Below are 22658 nucleotides of genomic sequence, written 5' to 3'. Positions count from 1 at the left end.
AAACCACAAACCATTTTCCGACGGTCTTCGAGACGCGGCTTGTGATTTAGCAAACCACAAACCATTTTCCGACGGTCTTCGAGACGCGTCTTGTGATTTAGCAAACCACAAACCATTTTCCGACGGTCTTCAAGACGCGTCTTGTGATTTTGCAAACCACAAACCATTTTCCGACGGTCTTCGAGACGCGTTTTGTGATTTAGCAAACCACAAACCATTTTCCGTCGGTCTTCGAGACGAGTCTTGTGATTTAGCAAACCACAGACCATTTTCAGGCGGTCTTTGCGATGCGTCTTGTGATTTAGCAAACCACAAACCATTTTCCGACGGTTTTCGAGACACGTTTTGTGGTTTAGCAACCAAACCAAAAACCATTTTCCGACGGTCTTCCAGCCGCGTCTTGTGATTAAGCAAACCAAAAACCATTTCCCGACGGTCTTAGAGACGCGTCTTGCGATCTAGCAAACCACAAACCATTTTCCGACGGTCGTCGAGACGCGTCTTGTGATTTAAAAGACCACAAGCCATTTGCGACGGTCTTCGCGCCGCGGCTTTTGAGTTAGCAAACCACAAACCATTTTCCGACGGTCTTGGAGACGCGTCTTCTGTTTTAGCAAACCACAAACTATTTTCCGACGGTCTTCGAGACGCGTCTTGTGATTTAACAAACCACAAACCATTTTCCGACGGTCTTCGAGACGCGTCTTGTGATTTAGCAAACCACAAACCATTTTCCGACGGTCTTCGAGACGCGTCTTGTGATTTAGCAAACCACAAACCATTTTCCGACGGTCTTCGAGACGCGTTTTGTGATTTAGCAAACCACAAACCATTTTCCGACGGTCTTCGAGACGCGTTTTGTGATTTTGCAAACCACAAACCATTTTCCGACGGTCTTCGAGACACGTTTTGTGATTTAGCAAACCACAAACCATTTTCCGACGGTCTTCGAGATGCGTCTTGTGATTTAGCAAACCACAAACCATTTTCCGACGGTCTTCGAGACGCGTCTTGTGATTTAGAAAACCACAAACCATTTTCCGACGGTCTTCGAGACGCGTCTTGTGATTTAGCAAACCACAAACCATTTTCCGACGGTCTTCGAGATGCGTCTTGTGATTTAGCAAACCACAAACCATTTTCCGACGGTCTTCGAGACGCGTCTTGTGATTTAGCAAACCACAAACCATTTTCCGACGGTCTTCGAGACGCGTTTTGTGATTTAGCAAACCACAAACCATTTTCCGACGGTCTTCGAGACGCGTTTTGTGATTTTGCAAACCACAAACCATTTTCCGACGGTCTTCGAGACACGTTTTGTGATTTAGCAAACCACAAACCATTTTCCGTCGGTCTTCGAGACGAGTCTTGTGATTTAGCAAACCACAGACCATTTTCAGGCGGTCTTTGCGATGCGTCTTGTGATTTAGCAAACCACAAACCATTTTCCGACGGTCTTCGAGACGCGTCTTGTGATTTAGCAAACCACAAACCATTTTCCGACGGTCTTCGAGACGCGTCTTGTGATTTAGCAAACCACAAACCATTTTCCGACGGTCTTCGAGATGCGTTTTGTGATTTAGCAAACCACAAACCATTTTCCGACGGTCTTCGAGACGCGTCTTGTGATTTAGCAAATCACAAACCATTTTCCGACGGTCTTCGAGACGCGTCTTGTGATTTAGCAAACCACAAACCATTTTCCGACGGTCTTCGAGACAGGTTTTGTGATTTTGCAAACCACAAACCATTTTCCGACGGTCTTCGGTTTTGTGATTTTGCAAATGAAATATATATATCACTCGTCACAATTTAACCACTTGAATTCAACTCACCTCATGAAATCAGCGACAGGATCAAAAAAATAGACTGGCAGAATCGCCGAAATGTGTGGCCCTAAATGGCCGGAAAGAAGTTATGACGACGACTCCCCGTGGATGCGTGTGCATGCCGCGGAGGTCTGACTGGAAGAGGCAAAATCATGGCTTGCTGTTCGCCGATTGACACGCTTATGTATGAATCTATTATAACACGCTGAAGGCATTTTACTCAAACCCAAAAAAAAAATAAAACAGGATTTACGTCTAAAATGCAAACTATTTTTTGTTGAACATGTAAAAACAATTATCTGAAATAAGGCAAGTTATTCGTTTAAAAAAGAAATCCGTAAAAATACAATCCTATTTTAAAAGTGCTTTCGGTGTGACGCTAAAAACGCGAATCGGACTATTATAATTTGCATTTACCTTTCCCGCTGAATTTAACCTGAAGTTAATAATAATTTGTACAACTAAGAATTATGAGGGTATTTCAAAACAATACTTAGCAACTCCTGGTTAAATTAAATGCAGAATCTACATGCAATGCTTACGTAAACGCAATTTAAACAAATACTGCTCCTCGCAACCATTATTCATTCGAATGACCGAAAATAATTTGCTTTCTTGCATGAAGCAAAAAGAAAATTTTACTCCTCCCTTCTTGTCGAATGAAGTACATGAGTTTATCATCATCACCATCATCAACAGGACCCACGCACTCATTCAAGAACAAGGAGGCATCACTTTTTTGTCCTACTTCTACGATGTCGTGCTAATTCTCGGTTCTTGTGTCGCACTTCCTCATGCATATTGAAATAGTGCAGCTGAAGCAGATTTCTTCCTCTCGATTTACACCTCAACGTACTTCGTCTGTGCAGTATAGGTAGGTATAGCACAAGGCTTGTTTACGTGGTAAGACTGGAGAAAAACTTGTATTACTTTTTCCTGAAGAGCTTCACGTGCTTACACTTTTCCTATCAAGATTATGCTCTACTGTGTTCTTTAAAAATGTATAAGTTTGAAAAAAAAAGTTTATACTTTTTGCGTGTCATCATTTATTCAGATAAAGTAACAAGCCTGATCCACCAACATTTTCACTCACCCGCCACTCCTGCTTTTTTTTCGAGCGACGAATACCCAAGCAGTCTCTGGAGAGACTCACCCCGCTTCACGATGAAGTGACGGAATTCCATGGCATTTACCTCACCATATTGATTTTTTTATTTCTCTTTGAGAATCATATTATACAAAGTCATAAAAGTTGTGTTAAGTATGAATGTGGAATTTTACAAAAAAATGAAGAGCCGCACCAGAAAATTTCGACGCGAATGCCTAATTTATGAGCGTTATCTTAGATACTGTCATTAAATCTAGCACCCCAAATAGGGGAACTGTTCGACACTTCATCTCATAGCTCCCATATGCATCCTATAATAAAAAAAGCAATGAAAAGGAATTTGATTAGTTTCTTATTTTTTGTGATTTTTTTTAGCAGTGAGTTGTTAGCAAAAAGAAGCGACGAGATTGGTGCTGCATTTCTTTGTTTTGCGACGAGATGAATATATGTTCAGTGAGATGGAAAACGGAACAGTTCCCCTATCTTATTAGAATAATAGAAGTTCAGCTGTATTAGAGGGGGAGATCACCCTGTTTACATTTTGATGTAAAATTTCACGGTTCAGAAAAGTGTTCCCTAGTACAGTACACTATTGCATAATGTTCAAAAATGACTTTAGTTCCTCTTACATTAGAAGAGGAATCATTTAGAATAGTAAAATTTTTCTTTTGCTTTGAGTTCAAGATATTGAAATGTGGCGATTAGAGTGTATTTGACTCACTTGTCATTGAAAACTTGTCTTATATGGACCATCTTCACATAAACATAAGGCGTCCGATCGATTTTGTTGAAGATTTAATCTTATAAAATAAGGTGAAACACCATAGCATATTCAACTGAGTGTAACGCATTATTTTTTTACCAAATTTTTCATATTATGTAAGCGAAAGCAGAAATAAGTTCTTCGCATAAATAAGAGGAAAATATCGACAAAGTTTGCGCTTCCTCAATAGTGCACTGCTTTTCATACTGCGAATATATCTTCATTTTCTTCAATAACTATTTAATTAAAGATTAACCGTAACAGTTACGGTTAATCTGTTTACTGGGTTGGCAGATTTTTTAACAACGAATCTTAATTTGAATTCTTACCTTTTCGCGATGAATCTAGTCTGTCCTGTTGTTTATTCAACTTTACTTTTACAATATTTTCGCATTGTCACAAATTTCGTCAGATTAGACACTGTCAACTACATCCAATTTAATCCGTTCCAGGCAAATCTGTAAGAAAATAATAAAACAGTTGTAATCATTATTACTATGTTCATAATCATAACAAGTCGCAATTTGACTATAAACCAAGCTAGACACGCTCTCTGCTTTTTATGTTGTCCTTCCTTCATCTCACAAACAACTTTCGTTTCCGTTGAAATCTCAAAACAGTCCAAACCACCATCATCACAGCAGTCGGTGTCTTATCAGAAACGACGAGACACGCACCCTTCGATTTCCATATTTTCGTCCCATCAGGGATGGTTTTTGGAACGGATCCAAACAGTTTTCCAAGGCTTCCATAAATAATTTTCTTTTTAATTCGGCTGTTTGACAAACGGAAGCCAACCCGAAAACAAATCATATTTGCAGCAGCAGCGTTGCGTTGTTTGTTTGCTCCACTGCGGAACGTGGAAAACTCTTCCTGTCTTGAAATCATGTTTGCTTTTCATAATTTCGTTTGTTCTGGAAAATTTCCACACCACTGCTTAAAGACCCATATACCGACAGTGACAATGACAAACTGTGTGCTGTCCTAAGTCATCATACTTTGCTGCAATATTGTATTAAATTTAATTAATTTAAACTTCGGCTGACTTAGGGCATAAGTTGCAAAAGACAGTGACAAGCAGAAGATTTGTTTGCGTATCAGATGATAGTGAACTATAAAAGATTTACTACTACGCACTGCGTGATTAAGGAAACCGCAGAAGGAAACTCTTTCTTTCATTTGTATTACAAGATTTAAATTAAAGTATCTAAAGAGAAAGTAATTCAATGTATCAAATACCGTAAAACCGCCATGTTGGAAAACTGACCAGTTCATTTTGATACAAAAATCTAGCAAAGGTGGCAACTGTTAGTTTTACTTTCATCCAGAGATTAAGGACAAGGCCCTCCCGGAATCCAAAATTGGGGTTTGTCTCATTTGGAAAATAAAACTAAAATTAAACTTGAAAGTATCATTTCAATAATTATCGAATACTCCTGCTCGCAGAGCAAGATTACTTTTGACAGATATCGAATCATTTTTCATCAATGTTATTGGAATTACTGGGTAGCACCAGCCATTCTTATGACCGGGTGATTTTTTAATTTTGAACTGTTGTATAACGTTTGACGAATCGAAATGAAGTATAAGGATTGCGGATGAAATATCGACATAATTTGTTACCTTAGATGTATTAAAGCAGGGTGATGCGCTCTCGAATCTACTATTCAATATAGCGCTCGAGAGGAGCGATTAGGAGAGCTGGTGTGCAAAGAAGCGGTACCATTATCACAAGATCGCATATGCTCCTGGGATTTGCGAACGATATCGAAATTATCGGGATTGACCGTGTCGTGGAAGAGGCTTTTGTGCCTTTTAAGAGGGAGACAGCGAGGATTGGACTCACGATTAATACCAGCAAAACGAAGTACATGGTCGCTGGCAATCAACGTGGGTTCATTAATGGTGGTGGTAACGAAATAGTGCTGGATGGTGAAAAATTTTAAGTGGTAGAAGAATTTGTGTATCTTGGAATATTAGTGACGTGCGATAATGATGTTACTCGCGAGGTGAAATGCGTATTGCAGCTGAAAATAGGGCTTATTACGGACTTCGTAACCAGCTTATGTCCCGTAGTCTGCAAACGAAGACAAAATTCGCGCTGTATACTACTCTGATTCTTCCGGTGGGTTTATATTGGCCATGAAACATGGACGTTAAAGGAGGCTGATCGGAAAACTTTCGGAGTGGACAGGAGAACGGTATCTGGTGGCGTCGCATGAATCACGAGTAGTACCAGGTGTATAAAGGGCTGGATATTATTAAGCTTATACAACACGGCTGCGGTGGGCTGGACACGTTGCTCGTATGCCAGAAGAACGTCAACCGAAAATAATATTTAGTAGAGAACCCGGAAGAGGCCGCAGGCTTCGTGGAAGGCCGCGTACACGATGGCTTTTTGCAGTTGAAGAGGACCTGAGGGCGCTCAATGTTCAGGGCGACTTGAGGCGATTGGCCCAGGATCGAGTTCAGTGGAGAAGGATCCTCCATTCGGCGTAGGTTCATCGAAGACCTGTAGCCCATCAAGTATCAAGTAAGCGTGAAGTTAATATTGTTATATTTCAATTTAAAGGACTAAACTGCCGTTATTCGCATGTTTGTCCCATGTTTGCTGGGATTTCCTATGCAAATGGGACAGTTATGCGTATAACGGCAGTAAATACGAGTATTCTTTAATTATTGCCTAACTTATTGCCATAGCTCGAAAAATGGCTAGGGCTCACTTTGGTAGATCTTACTCCGCATATTATTTATTCAGACTAAGGCCGAAGTGGCCTGTGCGGTATATAAGAGTCTTCTCCATTCGGCTCGGTCCATGGCTACACGTCGCCAACCACGCAGTCTACGGAGGGTCCGCAAGTCATCTTCCACCTGATCGATCCACCTTGCCCGTTGCGCACCTCGCCTTCTTGTGCCCGTCGGATCGTTGTCGAGAACCATTTTCACCGGGTTACTGTCCGACATTCTGGCTACGTGCCCGACCCACCGCAGTCGTCCGATTTTCGCGGTGTGAACGATGGATGGTTCTCCCAACAGCTGATGCAACTCGTGGTTCATTCGCCTCCTCCACGTACCGTCCGCCATCTGCACCCCACCATAGATGGTACGCAGCACTTTCCTTTCGAAAACTTCAAATGCGCGTTGGTCCTCCACGAGCATCGTCCAGGTCTCGTGTCCGTAGAGGACTACCGGTCTAATTAGCGTTTTGTAGATTGTCAGTTTGGTGCCGCCGTACCATTATTCGATCGGAGCGTCTTGCGGAGTCCAAAGTACGTACGATTTCCAGCCACTATGCGTCTCCGAATTTCTCTGCTGGTGTCATTTTCGGCAGTCACCAGTGAGCCCAAGTACACAAATTCTTCTACCACCTCGATTTCGTCACCACCGATGCCAACTCGCGGTGGGTGGCTCACATTGTCTTCTCTTGAACCTCTTCCTATCATGTACTTCGTCTTCGACGTGTTGATGACTAGTCCGATCCGCTTAGCTTCCCTCTTCAGTCTGATGTAGGCTTCCTCCATCTTCTGAAAGTTACGTGCCATAATATCTATGTCGTCGGCGAAACCAAATAGCTGGACGGATTTATTGAAAATTGTACCACTCGTGTTAATCCCTGCTCTTCGTATTACCCCTTCCAAAGCGATGTTGAATAGCAAACGCGAAAGACCATCACCTTGCCGTAACCCTCTGCGGGTTTCGAAGGGACTCGAGAATGCCCCTGAAACTCGAACTGCGCACATCACCCGATCCATCGTCGCTTTGATCAACCGTGTCAGTTTATCCGGAAAACCGTGTTCGTGCATTAGCTGCAATAGCTGGTCCCGATCGATTGTATCATATGCGGCTTTGAAGTCGATGAATAGATGATGTGGGCACGTTGTATTCGCGGCATTTCTGCAGTACTTGGCGAATGGCGAACACCTGGTCCGTGGTGGAGCGTTCGCCCATAAACCCGCCTGGTACTGCCCCACGAACTCCCTTGCAGTTGGTGCTAGTCGACGGCATAAAATTTGGGAGAGTACCTTGTAGGCGGCGTTCAGCAATGCGATTGCATGGTAGTTGCTACAATCTAGCTTATCGTCCTTTTTGTAGATGGGACACACGACACCTTCCACTCCTGCGGCAAAACTTCCTCCTCCCAAATCTTGGTAATGACCCAGTGCAGCACCCTAGCCAGTGCCTTACCACCGTGTTTAAATAGCTCTCCTGGTAGTTGGTCAACCCCAGGGGCTTTGTTGTTCTTCAGCCGGCCAATCTCCTCCTGGATTTCCTGGAGATCCGGAGCCGGTAAAATTATGTCCTGCGCGCGTTCTCTCAGGTCCCTCACCATATTGCCATCTTCGTCTGCCACATCGCCATTCAGGTGTCCTTCGTAGTGCTGCCGCCACCTTTGGATCACCTCACGCTCGTTCGTAAGAAGGTTCCCGTTTATGTCCTTGCACATATCAGGCTGCGGCACGTGGCCCTTACGTTTAACTTCTCATAGAACTTTCGTGTGTTATTAGCGCGGTACAGTTGCTCCGTCTCTTCACGGTCTCGATCTTCCTGCTGGCGCTTTTTCTTCCGGAAAATCGAGTTTTGTCTGTTCCGCGCCTGTTTATATCGTGCCTCGTTCGCCCTCGTGCGGTGTTGCAGCAATCTCACCCATGCTGCATTCTTCTCCTCAACTAACTGCTCACATTCGCCGTCATACCAGTCGTTTCTCTGATCCGGGGGCACCGTGCCAAGTGCAGCGGTTGCGGTGCTACCAATGGCGGATCGAATATCTCTCCAGCCTTCTTCAAGAGACGCTGCGCCTAGCTGCTCTTCCGTTGGGAGTGCCACTTCCAGCTGCTGCGCGTATTCTTGGGCTAGTCTACCGTCTTGTAGCCACGGCGTCCGACTTCGACGCGTGTTGTACACCGTCGAAAGTTTTGAGCGCAGGCATACTGCAACAAGGTAGTGGTCGGATCCAATATTCGCACTGCGGTAAGTGCGGACGTTCGTGATGTCGGAGAAGAATTTACCGTCGATTAGAACGTGGTCGATTTGGTTTTCCGTTTCTTGGTTAGGTGATCTCCATGTGACCTTGTGGATATTTTTGCGGGGAAAGAAGGTGCTTCGAACTTCCATTCCGCGGGAGGCTGCGAAGTTTATGCATCGTTGGCCGTTGTCATTCGATACGGTGTGCAGACTATCCGGTCCGATGACCGGTCTATACATTTCCTCCCTTCCTACCTGTGCGTTCATGTCACCGATGACTATTTTGACGTCCCGCAGTGGGCATCCATCGTATGTCTGCTCCAGCTGTGCATAGAACGCTTTTTTCTCGTCGTCGGGTCTCCCTTCGTGTGGGCAGTGCACGTTGATGATGCTATAGTTGAAGAAACGGCCTTTAATCCTCAGCTTGCACATCCTTGCGTTGATTGGCTGCCACCCAATCACGCGTTGGCGCATCTTACCCAGCACTATGAAGCCGGTTCCCAGCTCGTTGGTGGTGCCACAGCTTTGGTAGAAGGTAGCCGCTCGATGCCCGCTTTTCCACACTTTCTGTCCTGTCCAGCAGATTTCCTGCAGCGCTTCGACATCGAAGTTGCGGGGATGTAATTCATCGTAGATTATCCTGTCACAGCCTGCGAAGCCTAGCGACTTGCAGTTCCATGTTCCAAGCTTCCAAGCTTCCAATCGTGATCCTGTATTCGTCGCCTAGGTCTTTGCCGATTATATCGAGTCGCATTATCTCTTATATTGTTCGTAATGATTGGTTTTCCAGGCGGCTTATTAGGCCTGCGCCAACCTCCTGTCTCGTCGGAGGGCCGTCGTGTCAGGGCTGTTTAGCGTCCCACCTAACACCAGGACTTGGGCTTGTGCGCTTTGAGTGGCACACGGTCGCTTTGGCGGAGCCTACTTGCGGATTCATGCAGCTTTTTATAGAGGTTTAACAGGGCCCACTGTCAAACCCCACCACATCCTAGGCAAGCCCCACAACTCGCAGATGGCCTGGGGAGGGATCGTCAAGCCCTTGGACATAGTCCCTGCTGCCCTGAATCTTACTCCGTAAAACACTACGAAAAAAAAACACACTACGAAAAAATTATCTACCAGCGTTACGGGAAAGTGGTTACTTTACCCGAGCAGGAGAAAATAGCCCAATAATACCTAATTCTGCTATTAATACCTTACTTTGTTATAATCTAGGTTTGCATAACAAGTAAAATACCACAGAAACAAAACCAAAAATTGATAAGCAAAATACTTCAGTTATCGAAGATCGTTCCGGGACCTACGGATTGTCCCCTGGTAACCTGTAGAAGAGGACATTTCAGTTTTAGCGCCAAAACTGTTCATTCCCCGGTTCGTTTTTCATTGTTTTCTATCAGGAAGCGAGGTATGAATATAAAATGGACCACTGACGATTTTGACCGCTTCCATTGCTCCAAGGAAATCTGTTGAAGGAAACATTTCAGTTTAAGCGCCAAAACAAGTCACTGGACGGCTCTTTTTCAGGAAGCGCAGTATGAATATAAAATGGACCATTGACTACTCTGACCATTTCTAGGACCTACCAACTGTCCCAAGGGAACCTATAGAAGAAAGCATTCCTATTTTTGCGCCAAAAATGATCATTCGAACGCTGTTTTTCATGGTTTTCGATCAGGAAGCGATGTTTAAATATAAGATGGACCACTGACGATTCTGACCGCTTCCGAAACCTACAGATTGTTCTAGGAGAACCTGTAGAAGAGGACATTTCAGTTTGAGCGCCAAAAGAAGTCATTCGACTACTCTTTTTTCATGCTTTGCGATCATGAAGCGAGGAATAAACATAAAATGGATTATTGGCGATTCTGATAACTTCTGGAACCTATGGATTGCTCCACGTGAACTTATAGACGGGGACATTAAAGGTTTGACGCCAAAACTAGTCATTCGACGGATCTTTTTTTCATGGTTTTTGATCAGTAAGCGAGGTATGAATATAGAATGGACGATTCTGACCGCTTCCGCTTCCCAGGGAAACTTGTATAAAATGATATTCCAGTTTTAGCAGTAAAACCAGACATACTTCGTTTGGCGCTAAATCATAAAGGTCCCATTCTATTCGGATTTCCCTGGAGCAACCAGTTGGTCCTTGAAGAAGCATATTCATACCTCGCTTCCTGACAGAAAACTATTGAAAAAGAAACGTCGAATGACTAGCTCTTGTGCAGAAACAAAAATTCATCCTTCTGCAGGTAACCCTTGGGTAATCCGTTGGTTCCGGAAGCAATCAAACTAGTCAATGATCTATTTGATATTCATACCTCGCTTCCTGATAGAAAACCGTAAGCAACGAGCTGTTGAATGACAAAACTGAAATGTCCCCTCAACAGGTTCCCGGGGACAATCCGTAGGTCCCGGAAGCGGTCAATGCCGTCAGTGGTCCATTTTATATTCATACCTCGCTTCCTAATAGAAAACCATGAAAAACGAACCGTCGAATGACCAGTTTTGGCGCTAAAACTGAAATGTCCTCTTCTACAGGTTCCCCGGGGGCACCCCAGCGACTTTAGGATCCGTCTTTCTAATTGGTTTTTCATTATTGACGTATCAGAAGACTTTTGAAATGTAAATATAATGGACAAGAAGGCGAGGTGCGCAGCGGGCAAGGTGGATCGATCAGGTGGAAGATGACTTGCGGACCCTCCGTAGACTGCGTGGTTGGCGACGTGTAGTCATGGACCGATCCGAATGGAGAAGACTCTTATATACCGTACAGGCCACTCCGGCCTTAGTCTGTGAAAAAATATGAAAAAATAACTTAATGTTTAGTTTCACTCATTTTAACTTATATATGTAGGTCCAAGGGTGGTGCATAAATAATGTTCTGTGCACTAAAAATCTAACATTAATCGTGTTGTTTGAATTTGTCAACAGTCGTAACTGATCTTTGTCTCTCTTTGCATTCAAAAATGTTAATCTTATGATTGCGCCAACGCATTCAAATTTATTATGTTGTCTAAAACCCAATTGTTACCCACTTTTGAAAATGAGTAGGAATTTGGAAATACCCCTTAGCCTGTGGAAATAGTTGCACGTAATTTGAACATGAGCATAATTACACAAGCTTATTTGAGGAACTAGCAATAATTATAACGGACTTCTTCTTCTTCTTCTTATTGGCATTACATCCCCACACTGGGACAGAGCCGCCTCGCAGCTTAGTGTTCATTAAGCACTTCCACAGTTATTAACTGCGAGGTTTCTAAGCCAAGTTACCATTTTTGCATTCGTATATCATGAGGCTAACACGATGATACTTTTATGCCCAAGGAAGTCGAAACAATTTCCAATCCGAAAATTGCCTAGACCGGCACCGGGAATCGAACCCAGCCACCCTCAGCATGGTCTTGCTTTGTAGCCGCGCGTCTTACCGCACGGCTAAGGAGGGCCCCGTCAATTTCGTTAAAATAATAAACAAACATAATATAAATTCTGAGGAAATCCATCTTTAGCAAGAAGGGACTCCAGCTCACATTTGAATATTTTGAAGTGATTTATTCAATTCGATCGGAGACGAACTCTTTTTGAAATTACTAATCTTCCAAGAAGGAAAACCTTCCTTCCGGTTTTCTTTGCCACTTAAACAGAACGGTTTCTTTGAAGGAAGAGAACAGTTTTGGGATTCACCATGATTGAGTACGGAGATGTGATCTGTGTGATGTGTGTGTTTTTGACGTAAACTACGTCTAAGGGGAAGACTCGGATACAGGGGGACAAATGAAAATTTCCAAATTCGAGACCGTCACGAAATCATGTAAGATTTTGAACTTTAATAGCGTCTATATCTTCCGATGGATTTTTGAGATTTATATATCAATCTACGCGGAAATTCTCTACCAATTTGTCAATTATATTGAAACTTTGGGTTAGGACGTTAAAATAGGGTATCGGATCATTTTGGAAGCACCCTCTTTTCTTGCCCGCAAGAGTCACGTTTCGGTCGTCGCCGTTTAGTGCGGTTGGCTTTTGGACTTTGCTTTTTGTGCGGTGTTTCGCACAAAAAGTGGAACCGGACCAGTGACCGCGGTCGAAACAAATGTAACGAAAATGCGTAATGTAGTGCATGGTGTATAAAAAGTGATGCAGATAGGGGCATGTTTGTGCAGGCATGAGACGTTCAATTGTTATCAATGCCAATGCCCTTGCTAGTAATGCAATCATCGCAATTTAATTGCATAAACATGTTTATATTTGCAAACTGAAAACTAATAAGGCCGTTACACATATTTATTAAAAACTAGCGAAACAAATCCAGCTTTGTCCGGATGTTGAAAATGTCACAATGAACTATTTGCAGCACCACACTCTTGATCATTTTTCGTCCGTTTGTTTTGTTTTCCTCAACAGCTGACCCAAACTAGTATTCTAATGATTTTTTACATTTCTCCGTTAAATTCACCAACTTTTTGTATATACAAACCTTGTGGATCCCAAAACGAATCGATTAGGGAAAAAACTTGCAAATCGATCAAGCCGTTCGCGAGTTAAATCGTCAGGAAGGAAATCTCAACTCATTTTTATTATATAGAAGATTATGGTCTACGCAAGGTCAAGGTCTACTGGCCTCCGACTCTCTGCAAAGCCAAGTGGGAGGGGGTAATCTTCTTCTTCTTCTACTGAATCGAGCGGCGTAAAAACTTGAATGCAGAGGTCTTTGGGGCCGAGGAAGGTTCTTAAGATGGTTCGAGAACCCTCTCCTCTTTGAAACCTGGCTCCTATACAAATGAAACACCAATTTCATCATAACTCGAGATCAAGATCTTCTGGAAAGAGGGGCTCTCATACAAATGAACCAAAAATTTCTGCATAACTCGAGAACTACTCAGAGAATAAATTAATTTCAATAAATTTCATGCACGAGCTAACTCACCTGCGATTCTGCAGCGGGAGCATCGCGTTTCAGATTCTCGGCCAGAATCGCATCGCTTCGCTCACTCACCGAAAAACTATTTCGTTCTAAAAAGCGTCAAAACGCAATCTAGGCGTATGTTAGCCATTGTTTTAGAAGAAAAATAGTTAATTCAATGCATTCAACAATGAAGAACGTAAATATCATGCAATGATGCAAATTGTGATTCGAATCATGAGCAAATCTCTGGGCCATGATTCTGATGGGATTTGGCTCACGCATGGTTTGAATCGCCGATTAGATTTGAGATTTTGAGATTTTACCAACACTTGTGACACTGCCAGACAGTGGGAGTTAGATTGTAATAACACACACCCTCTTTTCCCGTCCGCAACGTTTACTACTCGCGCGCATCACCACCAAATTAATTGGGTTTTGGTACATGATTGACATTTTATGATTTCTAGTGATGCACGAAAAACAAGATATGCCTATGATTGGAATGTTTCTGAATAATAAAAGTTGCAAACGGAAAATATTTCTATTGAAATATTTCATCAAATGCTTCAAAACCCAAATGTAGGCAATTCGGATCCAAGAAAGGCATCATTACCACTGAGGAATAAATTTGGGTTTTCACAGTAAATTTTTTAAACAATTGTCGTATCCAACAATTTTCATATCTTAAGATACGCTAGTTTTGTTCGAAACCAGTGACATAAGTAATCAAATGAATTTTCTAAAAATATTCATGTATGATGGCACTACAATCCTCAATGAACAAACTGTCTTACGTAGTTTACGTTGGGCGGTTGTGTCTTGTACATAACCCTTCTGATTTTTTTTTCTCAAAACGGTGCCCAAGTGCCTAACCTTATTTTTGCAAACGGGTCTAAATTGCATTGCAAACAAGGATCGACAAAATATATGAACAGTACTAAGAAATACATTTAAAAAATAAAATAGTGTTTGCTTACATGTAAAAACTTCCTGCAGTTGAACGAAAATAGATTCTTGCCCTTATTATTAATGTGTTAAAATGTTAAAATTACGTAGTCAATGCAATTGCCTAACATCAAAATTATGCAGGATTGCAATCTGGAGTTAACGGTTTCGATTCTCGTTTCGGTTTAAAAAGCTTCAGAGGTAGCATAGCATGTTCTGGGACTCGACGAATCCCGACGCTGTGAACTATGGAGCTTGCCTAGAATGTTAGAATGTTATTTTTATTAAATGTTAATTACAATTTGACAAACTGACTGCCCTCCCCTTTTTTGTTTCTAACGTATTTTGTAATTTTATTTTAGTGTTTTTCCTTTTGTGGTAGATGTTCACTGTTCAATTATGTCGTAATGTTTTTTTTCGGTTAGTATGTGACAACTGAGCTCTTACTCGACCTTTTAATTCTACACGAATTTGGAAGTGTTTAGTTAAGGAGTGTGATGTCCCTAGTAACCAGAATGGCGTAGGATAACACCGTGATAATAATTCATAATAGTGATCTGACTGTATCATGATAACGAATGGGCACAGCCGCCCCACTTTCTCAAAGAAAACAAAATAATAATATATTAAGCCATTATGGAGTACCTTTCGAATAATGCCTGCTCCACAACGCACGTGTAAGGCTTTCCGATTGTACTAACCGATAATGACAAGCTCTCCCTTGCCAATCTTTTGAGCGAGAAAACCAATAAGCAGCACACGAAAGTAATCAGTTCTTGTTAGCATTCGGAAATCTGGCCCACTCATCGAGAATTAGTTTCCCAATGGCGCATAAGCAAAAGAAATAATCCGATCCCAAAGCTCCTTCTTACAACCAAGTCCCAGCCGAAAACCAATTTCTCCTTCAATTAGTTTCCATTCTAACCACCGACAACTTCCAAAGCTCAATATGCCCTCTGCGAGACCTCCCCCTGGACTACTGCTTCGCTTGCCAAATTTAATTACAACTTCCCCTGGCCAAGAGCAGGGGATTACTTCCATGCAATGCTATTGGCCTCCTTTTCGATACGTTCGCATACAAAAACACACAAACTGTACCCCCACAGCTACACCAAGCCTGGCAGCTATTATTAGTGTGCGGATTCGAACACGATTTGAAGCATCCTTTTGTCGAAATTATCGCTCCCGTACTTCCTCCCCAGTTGCCGGCACCGCTGGGTATTCCCGTGCCGACTCACCAGCCATCCCCGTCGAAAACAAACTCTCGGAAAAGTTCTCACGTGACATTGATTTTCGCTTTCGCCCTCTGCATCCCGCTCGCAGCATACGAAATCGACCGCCCAGCTCGATGATGCTCTTCCAGCAGAATCTATTCAAGCTTCTAGGACTTGAAAATTTGTGCCTTATTTGGGGTACCGCAGTGCGCAGTAAACTGTGTTATTTTTCCCTGGTACCATCCGGGGTGGTTTCGCTCTTTTGTTGGCGAAAGCGTCGGGTTTGGCCTATATCGGGCACTGAAAATGCCAGGAGTGCACCTTTTGAAATGCCATACACCAGCATGATCCCGAGAAGGTAAAGGTTATTGTGATGGCTTTACACAAAGGAAGGAATTTTTGCCATAAATTTGTAATAAATACAATGCCACACCACGGTATCGCGGTTGATAAATGATGTAGCAGTCGACACATAAAAAAGCTTCTCATGATTAAATTTGCTTGTGTTGAAAGAAATCACGGCCTTTCTTTCACCGCAGCTTTCTAAGGGCGTACGCGATGGAATCCGAAAATTGGTGCGGGTGCCACAATCTCAAATTAATCGACGATCAACAAAGCCCAAGCTAGAAGTAGCATGATAAAATAATGGTATGGTTTTTCTCTATTTATTTATGTGCATTGAAATCGTGATGAGTTTTTGAAGTGTTTCACATATTTTTCTCAATTCTATTTCGAGTGGGGGTAGCAAGTTTTATTCTATTGTTATACGTCCAGTGTCCATAATCAATTATTCTTATATTTCCATTTGACGATTTTTGAATATTAATGCATCTTTAGGCCAAATTTCCGAAAAAAAATGAGCGTCCAAAATCTGTCTTGAAAACCAGCCAGAGTCGTAATACAGATCCCCAATTTAAAACAGCATTTTATCAACCTCCTAAGACGAGTTTAGTACTCTCCATTTAATTTCACTACGTTTTGTTATCTTTGCAGATACGCATTTCGACCGCAACTGTGTGGTCGTCTTCAGTGTCTCGTACTTGATTCTACTTGACTTGTAATCGAGTCAAGTACGAGATACTGGAGACGACCTCACAGTTGCGGTTGAAATACGTATCTGCAAACATAACAAAACGTAGTGGAATTAAATGGAGAGTACTAAACTCGTCTTAAACGGTTGAATACATTCCACTAAAAAGAGCTTAAAATATGTTTCTGAAGAAAGTGTTTTATGTTAATATAGAAAATAATGTATTCGAGTAGGTAAATCAACGAGTGTTTGTTTTGTAGAATTATATTATTTCTTATTACATTCTATCATAAACGAGAAAGGCATCACCATTGCTTTGGATAAACCGGTATTCTCATTGCAGCGGGTGATAATGGAGACTGACTAAATTTAATTCTATTCGGTCGTTTAGTGGAAATAAGTCAGTGTGTTTTTTTCTTCCTAAGCAATGGAGGGGGAATCTGCTCAACAGACATCCTGGGTTGTCCAGGAAGTGCGGGGTTAGGGATCACCTCCAACAGCAAACGAGGGAGGCAGGACTACATCCCCGACCCGCTAAACCGTTTCCATTGCCGCTAAGCCCATAGTCCCTTCGGTACAATCAGAAAGTAATGCTTCAAAGGAGGCCAGCGCACAACGCACCCTCGAGGATAGCTGCGTGTCCTTGCAGCTTCGAACATTGTGACTCGCTTTTTGGAAGCACCACGGTATCGTGCCAGCGCATTGCCGGCTTTCCAGGTGGCCTTACCACGCTCTATGTCCTCGGAAGGTGGGAAGGGTAGACTTCGCGCCTGCTTCCCTCTGCACGACTAGTATCAAGAATGATGATGCCGCGTGCACTCCAAATTGACCTCTCTGCGATAGAGTCTGTTCGCCAACACATAGAAGGACTTGCCGACGCGGTGCCTACGCCTACCCCAGCCTTGACGAGAACCCCTTTCCTTCCTCGGGCTCGGAACCCGCCCGGTTGATCGACGCCGCGAAAGCGACGATACCATGTTGTTCTTCGCGCGGCCACTTGTTCGATAAAAGGATCGAGTTCGACCACAGGGCATGACACATGAAGCCGACTCTGAACCCTTGGACCACCTCTTGTTTGCGCCTGAACTAGCCATCCTTGAGTCCACGCGCCACCTTCTGTTTAGCTCCGGGACGATTTGGACGATTGCCGATAAAACGGCGATCCAGCCAACTTCATCTTTACACATCCTCCGAACTAGGTTGTCCGGGCAGTGTCCAGACCACATGTGGCAATTAGCATGTGGTCACGCATTGCGCGAAAACGTGGGCACACGAACAACACGTGTTCCGCCGTTTCCTCGAAACCTGCGCACACCAAACACTCGGGCGAGGCCGAGCAAGCCAGCTGCGTTACCTGCACTGTGAATTTGCAGCACGCTTAAACGCCGGGCACATCGAACCCCCATGGGTGCTTGCTGTACACCCAAGCAACCAAAAGTTCGGATTAGACTTGTGGTTTGAACTAAGAAGTTCACATTTAGTTCGATTATAGCTCCATTGTTCATAAACCGAACTTAGCTCTCAATTAATACTATTAATGAACTTGAAAGTTCAAGAAAGTTGCTCATTCCTCTTCATCTGAACTTTAAAGTTCACGTTATGCTACTTAAATTATTGTTCCGAACTTCTAACAAGAAGTTCGGTTCAAGTACTAACCGTACTTCTAATCAGCTTGATAATCAATATTATTCCGAACTATAAAGTTCACATCACTCTACTTTGGAACTTGTTCCGAACTTCTAATATCAAGTTCCTCGATAGCACAAACCGAACTTGTTGTCTGCACAAAAGTTCACAAATTTTTTTTTTTCATTTCACAAGTACAAAAAAAAGTTATGAATAATACCTTGTAGGATCTTAAGCATAGGCACACTGCTATAAAAACAAAACAAAGTCAAACTGTTCAAAGCCGCCTATCAGGTCCACATGAACTTTTTATAAACTTTAAAGTTCAGAATCAAGCTCCATACGACCTTTTTGTGAACTTTCAAATTCAGAATCAGTTCGGTACGATAATAGTTCATAAAGTTCACATTTAGTGCCACCTTGGCATTATACGAACTTTCTAGTTCACATTTTATCCTAATTGAACTTATGGTGAACTTTGAGACAAGTGTCATATATGAAATCAACTCATGAAGTAAAATTTTGCCACTTTACATGTCGATCGTATGGAGCAGTGGTACGCATCCCGGATTATAAGAGGAGGACTGGAGTTCAATACTTGTGGTAGGCGCATCGTCACGTGGAGTCTCGCATCCTAAATAAGAACAGCATCTACATTCTAGTGATCAATCATTGAAAAAAAAAAAGTTTTTCCAGTACATCGCCTTGTGGTTTTTATTTTATTTTGTAAAGTACACTTCAAGTTCATTGTCTAGCTGAATAGCATGCTATACAGGACTCTCACCGAACTTTTATGAACTTGATAGTTCGGTTAATTACTTAAAAAGTGAGCTGAATAGAATTCTATTCAGGATCCCTCTTGGGGCTGATTAAGCCAGGAATGTACTGTTATCCGAACTTTTGGTTACTTGGGACAGCTTTGCTGGAACAAATCAAACAATTGGGAGGGTTCGTGCAGCATTGTGCCTTATATCCTCCAATCCGCAGCGTCAACAGAGCTTGCTTCTGTCAGGGCCTTTCCAGTCCCATTGCTTGTGCTCCGGTTCCAGGCACTTGAAGCAAACTTCGGGTTGCTCGTATATGCCCACAGGGCACACCGACCATCCCACCTTGACGCTCCCTAACTTGACTACCTTGGAGGCATCCGCTACAGATAGCCGAACCAATGCTACTTGTGTCCCTGCCGGACCTTGCCGTAGCCGAACGGCTGCGGTAGGCGTCTGCACTTCACACTGTCGCCACAGGCGCCGCCCTTTTGCGAGACGCCCCGCTTCAGCTCGAGGATCATCTCGCCCATCCGGGTACGTCTTATTCGACGTATGCCGGCGCCGAGTTCACCGAGCTTGACGTCACTCCTCATCGCCTTCAAGACGTCCGAGTACTTAGCCTCGTCCGTCTTGATGACTAGGGCATCGCCTCTGGAGCGATTGGCGCCTACCCTAGACTTCTTGCTACCCTCATTCACCTGGGCCTTCTTTTCGGCCCTTGACGTCTTCGGTTTCCTCTTGTTCTTGACCAAGGCCCAGGAGGCGTCACCCCCCTCTATTTCCCTGGTCTGGTGCGGCTGAGAGCACTCAGCCTGCCGTAACCCTTTACTATCGTCTTTCCTGCGTGGACGGACCTTTCCAGGTCCTTCCTCCCTCGGTTTTGGAGGTACCTGGCCGGGGTTCAGCTTCCCAGCCCCACTACTCTTGTTCGGGGTAGTAACCCTCCGCGTTTTGGAGCGGCCGAGATCCCGTTTTTGTGTCTGCTCAGTTGAAGCAGTCACCCCCGACGTGCCCGCGAATACTTGAGCCTCAGTCTGGGTAGACTTTGGCACCACCGTCTTCGCTGGCACGCCCTCGGTCGATTCGACCTTGCCCGAGTCCGCGAATCCTTGGGCCTCGGTCTGGGTAGACCTCGACACCACGGATCTCACGGGTTTACACTTAGCCGTCCTGACCGCCCTCTCCAGCTTGGCGTCCAACATCAACTTTCGAAGTTGCAGCAAGCTCCTCTTGAGGTCCTTACTGATATTATGCTTCGATAACGCAAAGTCGATGATGGCGTCCAGCTGTTCCGTCGCCACCTCGAAAGCTGAAAGCCCAGCGCGATTGCGGTTCATCGCCTCCACAAGCCTTGGGCCGCCCATAACCTCTACCGGCGTAGCCTGGGAGATGGTTAAGTGACCCACGCTGGCGCTGCGCACCGAACTACCGACTAATGCCTCTGGCCTCCTATGCGGAGACCTGAACATCCCACCTCTTGCGAAGGGGTTGTCGCCTACACTTCTACCACTAATTGAAGAATTGACTTGGTTTTCCATTTTGGTACCACGAGTTGCTCGGGAAAAGAGGTCCACCACGCCAGAGCCCAGCATGACGCGGTAAGGGACAATTACTGTGGAGTGTGCCCAGTAGAGTGATTCAAATTTTGACTGTTTTGATTTTTTGACTGATGCTTGCAAGATAAGTTATTGAGGAAATACTGAACCGTGGGAAAATCAATTTAACACGTAAAAGAATAACATCAATATCAATAATGAGCATTTTTGTTTTCTTCATAACTTTCCTTCAAAACGACAAATCACTTCGCAACAACAACAGCCTTTTAGCTTGAGAAGTATTCTATGGGTCTGTCTCATTTGGAGAATTAAACTTAAAAGTGACAGTTCGAAAATTAAAACATCACCCCGTTATAAGAATGGCTGGTGCTACCCAGCAATTCCAATAGGACATCGATGGAAAATGATTCGATATCTGTCAAAAGTAATCTTGCTCTGCGAGCAGGGTTATTCGATAATTATTGACATGTCTCTTTTAAGTTTAATTTCAGTTTAATTATCCAATTGAGACAGACCCTATGTAGTCAATGTGTTGATTATTATTAAATAGTTCATGAGCCACCACACGGAACGGTATTTCACGTAGGGGTAGATTTTCACAGTAATTTCCATACAAACTTGAAATGACGTGTGCACAATAAAATTTCATCCAACTTTGCTAAAAATTTAGGATGCATCCCCTCGGCACGGGTCGCTTAACGCCTTGGGATTAAGGGTAAGGGCAATGGTTCCTTGGTCGCACCCACTCACTCTAGCTGATGTCAGAAGGACAACAGTGCCCAGGCTGCACTACCAGCTAAGTACAAAACCCTTAGCTGGCGGTCGATTGTCATCGGAAGACCCGTGGAAGCGTGAGATTGGAACTTGTGAGGACCATAGCTGTGTTGGTCGCTCCTTCCCAGATGTCAACTCACCATTTCGCAGCCCAATAATAATAAGTCAGTGTTTGCCAAAATCGGAAAGTCATGAATGGCTTCGTAATAAACGGAAGAGAAAGTAAATAAAGAGGGCCTCTCTTTTGGACTTACGACGTTTTTAAAATTCATGCGAGATTTGTGTACCATCTTTTGGAAAAACGTGCAATATTTACTTTCAAGTATTATGTTATTTGATTGAAAATAAGTTTGAAATTCCATTGAATTCCGTCCGATTTTGTTGAAGGCTAATTATTTCTGAGGAATTGTTTTGAAATATTACGAAACAAAATGACGAAATCAGATTATGCCAATGTAAAATTTCTGGAAGCTTTAAAGAATGTTGTTTCGACTCACCTGCAACGATTTTTTGACGTAGAACTACGTCTGAATTTTCTATATTGGGCTTCACTTTGCGATGGCGAAAATCGGAGACCATCACGAAAATATGATAGACTTTGAACGATAATATCTCAGCCGTTTCTCGATGGAATTTATTTTTTTTTGGTTATTCGATCAAGAAAGAGCCAAAGATTCTTTGTGTTGTTCTGAAAACACTGATTTTCAACTATTTATCGATTATTTCTGAAAAGTTTATAAATAGGTTAACCAACCAATTCTGTACATGCAACGCAAGCACAGACATCAAAATCAAACAACTTGCGGGTTTGGATCTAATCTTCAGTTAGAACAAGGTTTCCCGCAAAGCGAACGCAGCTGGTCGGACAGCACGATGACGCTGGTAGCAGTCTCAAAAGAAAAACCATCGTGGTCGACCAGACGCATTGTCGAGTGGTCGACGCCGAGATCAGCAATCATCTGTCATAAGTTACATAACGATGACACTGGTAGAAAATTGGAGAGAATTCCTCTCAAATCAGTCTGTGCCTTGTGTGAGAATTTCACGAGTTGGCGTCGATCTACCGACGCTATCAAATTTTCTGCACTATAACCGGTTGTCTATTGTACATTTTAAAAATAGCTCTCAAACCAATCTATTTTAATCGAAGGCGTGGGTAGCACGTATGTTGCGGC

At 43.3% G+C, this 22658-nt stretch overlaps 1 protein-coding gene across 2 annotated transcripts in view; it reads right to left on the bottom strand.

The window, feature by feature from the left end:
- The window catches only part of LOC134208734 (chondroitin sulfate N-acetylgalactosaminyltransferase 1), a 188054-nt gene that overhangs the window by 138605 nt on the left and 26791 nt on the right, over nucleotides 1-22658 (bottom strand). Inside the window, exons 2-3 of one of the 2 annotated variants that reach the window (XM_062684592.1) lie at nucleotides 4076-4158; nucleotides 4030-4044 (exon numbers count right to left, since the gene is read on the bottom strand). The gene's annotated coding sequence lies outside the window, so the exon portion shown is untranslated. Of the gene's footprint in view, nucleotides 1-4029; nucleotides 4159-22658 lie in introns of both variants that reach the window. The other variant, XM_062684591.1, reaches the window with a different exon arrangement.

The sequence above is a fragment of the Armigeres subalbatus genome, chromosome 2 (genome assembly GCF_024139115.2).
Source record: "Armigeres subalbatus isolate Guangzhou_Male chromosome 2, GZ_Asu_2, whole genome shotgun sequence".
NCBI lineage: Eukaryota > Metazoa > Arthropoda > Insecta > Diptera > Culicidae > Armigeres > Armigeres subalbatus.
Note: the sequence above shows the minus strand (reverse complement) of the source record. Positions and strands in the feature narration are given on the sequence as shown.